Below are 6,477 nucleotides of genomic sequence, written 5' to 3'. Positions count from 1 at the left end.
GCGCTCCATCCGCTTCCGCTCCTCTCGAAGGCTCCAGGTGACCCGCTCACTTCAGGCGGGAGCAGACGTCTGTCCAGCCCCTGGGGACCGCCCGCCGAAAGGCTCTTAGCACGGCTGCCCACCGGCACCGCTCCAAAGGCGAGAAAGTGAGTTGGCTCAGAAAGAGGCAGCCGGCTGGACCGGCCGCAGTCACCCTTTCCCAGGCTGAGGAGCCGCCGGGCATCCCCGGGCGGTCAGGGTTCAGCTGCGCCCCCGGGAAAACCGCTCTAACACAGCGTCTCTGATTCCTCACATGTAAGATGAAGTCGAATGGAAACAGTAGTTTGCAAATGGGTAGCCTGAGAACCAGATCAGTTTATATACCTCATTAACTTGCCCAAGTGAAAACATGAGGCGTAATTAATATATGATAAAATGCACAGATGTTAAGTATGTATTTATTTGGTGTTTATTTGATGAGTGTATACACAAGCAAGATGCAGAACGTTTCCATTGCCCCAGAGAGTTCCCTCATGCTCCTGTCTGGTCAGCTCTCCATCCCCATCTCTCCCAGACAACCACTTTCTAACTCTTCTCAGCATTTGCATGCCTTTTTAAAATTTTAAATTTTAATGCCGAAATGGCATTCTCCACAGAGTCACCTCACTCACTTACTACCTGCCTGGCTCCTCTTTGTAGGATTTGATCCTCACTAGATGCTTCCCCAGGCCTTCCCAGGTCTAACATTTTAGGAATCTAGGGGCCTCCCAAGGGGCTTTCAAACCCTGGCACACTTCCACTAAACGACTCTGGGCTTCCCAAATCCAGGCACATCTCCTCGGTACTCACTGCCCAAAGGGACCCATCTGAATTCCCTCGTGCTCCCCATGACTCACGTGCCCCTGCAGAACCTCTCAGGCCCAGCCTTCACACAGGGCCCAGGGTCCACCAGGTGGGAGGAGACAGGACTCGGAGGATGCACTCATGGGTAGAGTGCAAAGTGGACATTTCACTCATTGTTTGGTTATTTTTGGCATATGTTCTAATGCTTGGAAAATTTCCCACTTTAGGAGTCCTGTTTTTCCCAGATGGAAGCTAGAAAACTGGTGTTAGAAGCCTGTGATGTGGAGTTCACTGGTCAGGGGTACCAGGAAAGAGTTGCAGGTGACAACATGTAAGGAAAACGAGTGCACAGGCATCAGTTTCTCAAGGGAAGGTGGTGGTACCAAAGGCATCTGACGCGTTTTGGGGGGCAGCTGTGGCTGCGAGCTTGCGTTCCCAATGCTGCAAGCAGGGCTTGCATGGCTGCAGTGGCAGGAACAGGCAGATGGCTCCTGGCAGCACACAAATGGCAGCATTGAGTGCTCTGTGGCAGCAGCGCCCTCTCCAGGTCGCTTCTGCAGCCTGGTTTTGGATTGCATTCCTGGAAGCTTCATCTCGGGTCAGGCCTGGCTCTTTGGCCCTGCCAATATCCTTTTAATAAATTAATTCCTCTTTTGCTTAATCAGGTCAGTACCAGCTTTGGCTGCTTGTGATGAAGAACTAGTGATGAGCTAGCGAGCCAGAGGTGGGAGAAAGGCAGGGCACCTACAATAGTTTTTAAGGATGGCCTCGCCAAGGAGAAGGGCTGTGTGAGCCCAGATGGTTCCTGGGAAAAGTTCGGTGTCTTCACTGGAAGAAATACAGCTCACATTTTGTCAGTGGTAAGGAGTAACCAATCTTTGCCCATTCCCCCTGCATGCAGGACATCTGAACAGGCCTTAGCTAATGATGGCTAAGGCTGGGTGGAAAGACTGCCTTCAGACAACCAGCGTGAGTTTGATGGCTTTCTGGAGACCTAACTGGCTTCTGCTTCCCTCCACTAACCAGTCCAGATCATGCCAAGTCAGCCTTGGAGAAGCCGTTTCTGCTTCCATTGTGTTCTCTGCCTCAGCTGTTGGGAGTGCTGAATGCCTGGTAGACAGTTCTGCAGAAGACAAAAAAAGCTGGCTGCCGATCCAGTGCCCTAGACCGAGTGTGGGCCAGGGCCGCCCAGTCTTATCAGGAGTGAAGGGAGACCAGTCGGGGTGGAAACTCAAGGTCCTGAGGGCCCTACATGCTCAGACACAGAGCTGATATTCCAAATATCTAGTTTACATCTTATCTATTTCATTTCATGTTTGAGACAGCCCCAACGAGGTACATATTATTTTTAGTTTTCCAGATGAGGAAAATGAAGTTCAAAAAAGTTGTCTCCTTAAGATCACTCAGCCGGTCATTTCCTGGAACAGGATAGGCCCTCAAGTATGTGTTGAATGAGGGAAAGTGGCAGGATCGAGATACTTGATTTGATCTGATCCCTGAGCTCATACCCAGCACACTGCCAGGTGACGTGCAGTCTGGGAAAATGCAGATCTTTCTTTCAGTCTTTCCCTTTTTTTTTCTAGTAATTTCTCTCAATTGCCAACTCACCCAAGGCTCAAAGTCCCTACAGAACTGAAGATGCAATTCTACTTGCAATATAAAATTCCAGCCTCTCAGCTGTGTTCAGGAATACACTTCTAATAATGAGCATACATTTTCTTTTTCTTACAGTTTTTTTGAGGAAGATTAGCCCTGAGCTAACATCTGCTGCCAATCCTCCTCTTTTTGCTGAGGAAGACTGACCCTGAGCTAACATCCGTGCCCATCTTCCTCTACCTTATATATGGGATGCCTACCACAGCATGGCTTGACAAGTGGTGCCTAGGTCCACACCTGGGATCTGAACTGGCGAACCCAGGGCCGCTGAAGCAGAACATGCAAACAAACACTCCTCCACCAGGCCGGCCACCTTCTTCTTACAGTTTTTTTTTTCTCCAGCTTTATCGAGGTATGATTGACAAGTAAAAATTATATATATGTATTTAGGCTGTACAACATGTTTTTTTTAAGGTTACAGTGTGATGATTTAATATATGTACATTGGGAAATGCTTACCATAATCAAGCTGGTTACCACATCCATCACCTCACATAGTTTTTTTTGTCTGTTGTGAGAATACTTAAGATCTGCTCTCTTAGCAAATTTCAAGTGTACAATACAGTATTGTTAACTGTACATTAGATCCCCAGAAGTTATTCATCTTACAACTGAAAGTTTGTCCCCTTTGACCAGCATGTCCCCAATTCCCCCACCTCCCTGCCCCTGGGAACCACCATTCTACTTTCTGGTTCTATGAATTTGACTGTTTAGATTCCGCATTTATAAGTGAGATCATACAGTGTTTGTCTTTCTGTGTCTGGCTTATTTCACTTAGCACAATGTCCTCCAGGTTCATCCATGTTGTTGCGAATGGCAGAATTTCCTTCTTTTTTATGGTTAAATAATATTGCATTGTGTGTGTGTATATATATACAGCACATTTTCTTTATCCATTCATCCATCAATGGACACTTAGGTTGTTTCCATGTGTTAGCTATTGTAAATAATGCTGCAATGATCATAGGAGTGCATACATCTCTTCAAGATATTGGTTTCATTTCCTTTGGATAAATACCCAGAAGTGGAGTTGCTGAATCATATGGCAGTTCTACTTTTAATTTTTTGAGGAACCTCCATGCTGTTTTCCATAGTAGCTGCACCAATTTACATTCCCAACAGTGCACAAGGGCTCCCTTTGCTCCACATCCTTGTCAGCACTTATCTCTTGTCTTTGTCCTGATAGCCGTCCTAACAGGTGTGAAGTGATATTTCACTGTGGTTTTGATTTGCATTTCCCTGGTTAATGATGCCGAGCACCTTTTCATGTACCTGTTGGCCATTTGTATGTCGTCTTTGGAAATATGTCTGTTCAGGTCATTTGCCCATTTTCTAATCAGGTTACTTGTGTTTTTATTATTGAGTTGTATGAGTTCCTTATATATTTTGGATATTAACCCCTTATCAGATAAATGGTTTGCAAATATTTTCTCCCATTTTGTAGGACTTTTCATTTTGTTGATTGTTTCCTTTACTGTACAAAAGAACATACATTTCCATAATATTGCTTTTATCCATAGTCCACAGGCTCATGTGGTCACCATGGTCCCATGAAACAAGTATCAGCATGGCCATCTTATGACTAGCCTATGGTAGTCAAATGTGTGAGTAATGACCGGGGTCCAGCTCTCTGATCCTACACTTCAGCTAGAGTGAGCCAGACACAGAGTCTTACTTAACTCTCTCCTCTTCCTCAGCCAGGAATGGGCAGGAAGACATTCTTAGATAGGAAACAGTGACAAGGGTCTCCCTGGAGTCACACCCTGATTGGGCCTCAATAGCTCCCAGCAACCTGGACGAGAGTGGCTCTTCCCACAGTGCCATCTCCTCAGCCCCCAGCCCTCTCTGTCCCTGACCCCACTCTCAGGCAGGCTGGCCATGCTGGTGCCAAGTGAAGGAGCCAGGAACGCTCCTGCTGTAGGTTCCCTGAGCTGTCCTGACACCTGGATCAGTCTGGTGGCTGGGCCCAGCACATGTATCCCTATAGGGCCAAGCAGCAGAAGAGGCAGACAGATCTGGGCTCCAGGCCAGGCCATGCTGCAGCATCAAATCTCTTCCACAGAACCTCTCTCTCTCCTCCAACTCTAATTCCATCACTCAGACTCCAGGATTCCACAGGCTATGGTCCCAATTCAGCCGCAACTGCACACTCCTCTTCGTCCCTCTGGACATTTGCCATCCTTCCACTCTGGCACGTGTCTGCCTTGTTTGGAGTTTTTCTCTATGTGTTTATGTCCCTTCCAGACTGTGAGCTCCTTGAGGACGGACTCCAGGGCATACAGGAGGAGCTCGACAAATGCTCACTGTCTTGATGTGTCTTCACTCAGTTTCTTCTTTGAGTCTGACACTCAAACGGAGACTGACCTCCTAGGCCCTCAGCTTCCCCTCATCTATAAAACAGAATCTGGGGGCTGGCTGAGAATGTACGTGAAAGCAATCTTTAGAGGCGGACTTGTCACCCACTCTTTGTGTTAAGATGGCTTACGTCCAGGCTCTGCCATTAGCTGTGTGAACTAAGGACAATCACTGGACTTCTCTGGGCCTCCCAACTTGCTTCATGTAGTCCTCTCCCACTTGGACTATGCAGCAGCCTTTTTAGATGGCTCTCTCCGCCTACAGCAGGATCCCCCACAGAATCTCAACTTGCCACCATCACTCGTGTGACCTTTCCAAGGCCCAAAGCTGATTACGTGAGCTTCCTATTTCAAACCCTTGGTAGGGTCTCCATTCCTTTGACGCCAGTTCCCAACTCCTGACACTCTCCACAACCTGGTCCTGGATTTGACCGGGCCCACCCTGTTGCTTTCCCACACACTCTCTACTCAGCCACACTGGTTCTAATATTCTGAGAAGCCAGCAGGCTTTTTCATATCTTCTTTTTACTTGTTGCTCCCACAGTCTAGAATGCTTTCCTTCTTATCTTTCCAAAGTTCTTCAAGATTCAGTCAAATGACTCTTCTTTTGTGAAGCCTTTTCTGATGCCACTCCCTTCTCTTCTGAGGACTGAAACACTTACCTCTGTTTACTGAATGGTATTCCACTTTGACTGCATTTCCCAAGGCCAGGGGTGGGTCTTGGGCTCCTTTACCAGTTGCAGGGCTTGGCTGCCCCCAGGGAACCCGAGAAGGAAGGGAGGTGGAGTAGAGGGCACTGCAGGTAGGTTCAAAGCCAGTAGGCCAAAGGACTATCGGGATGGGGGAGCCAAGGGAGAGCATGTGCTGGCACAGACCAACTGCCCTGTCTCAGGCAGTCCCACATTTGAGATGTCCTGAGACAGGGAGTCCCTTGCACTAGACTAGATAATTCTGTTACCAGCACCGTCAACCTCTTGCTAGGCTTCTGCTCTCTCTCTGCCCAATAACTGCTTACACCCAAGGTTGCCAATGGAGAAGTGTTTCTGGGGGTGGCCCAAGGACCTTGCTGCCCTGCCAGCCTGCCAGCCGCTTCACAGCACTAACACGGGCTCTTGGCATCCAAGGGCATCGCTGTGGGCAGCACACTGCTCAGAAATACTGAAGGTGTTCGGTGCTCCCCCTTGTGGGTGATGTGTGGATTAAAATGTAGACACCAATTTGGCTTCTAAGAGCCAGTATAATATTTCATTGGGGGCAGGGGGTTGTGCTCAGTCTAGCCAACAAGCCCATAGCGATTTGTTGTTACAATCTCACACACTCTCCTAGAACATCTGAGTGACAGACACGGTGCTGGTTTCTCATCTAGAACAGAATTAGCAATTCATTGGACCAGGTGCCAGGGGCTCCGGCTTTACTCAATGAAAAGATGTTGGGCAAGTTACTTTGAAACCCTTGTGGCTTCATATATTAAAAAGGGTCCCTCCTAACTCCCAGCATCAAGATATCCTTGGAGTATTTTATCCAGATCCAACAGCATGTTCTTTTCTGGTTTATCAAAACACGGAAGGCAGGGACAGAAGAAAACATATCATAGGTTCTACTCACATTCCTGCCTGCCCCACCCCTCACCCTCTGCACAGGGGAA

At 47.9% G+C, this 6,477-nt stretch overlaps 1 long non-coding RNA gene across 1 annotated transcript; it reads left to right on the top strand.

Annotated features, from left to right (window-relative positions):
• The first annotated feature begins 6 nt into the window (after window positions 1–6).
• Window positions 7–3,914, top strand: LOC139079393 (uncharacterized). Its single transcript, XR_011532999.1, has 4 exons — window positions 7–146; window positions 1,050–1,153; window positions 1,488–1,682; window positions 2,554–3,914. It is a non-coding gene; the product is annotated as an uncharacterized lncRNA (long non-coding RNA).
• The last annotated feature ends 2,563 nt before the right edge of the window (window positions 3,915–6,477 follow it).

This window comes from Equus przewalskii, chromosome 25, assembly GCF_037783145.1.
Source record: "Equus przewalskii isolate Varuska chromosome 25, EquPr2, whole genome shotgun sequence".
In the NCBI taxonomy this organism is placed as follows: Eukaryota; Metazoa; Chordata; class Mammalia; order Perissodactyla; family Equidae; genus Equus; species Equus przewalskii.
Note: the sequence above shows the minus strand (reverse complement) of the source record. Positions and strands in the feature narration are given on the sequence as shown.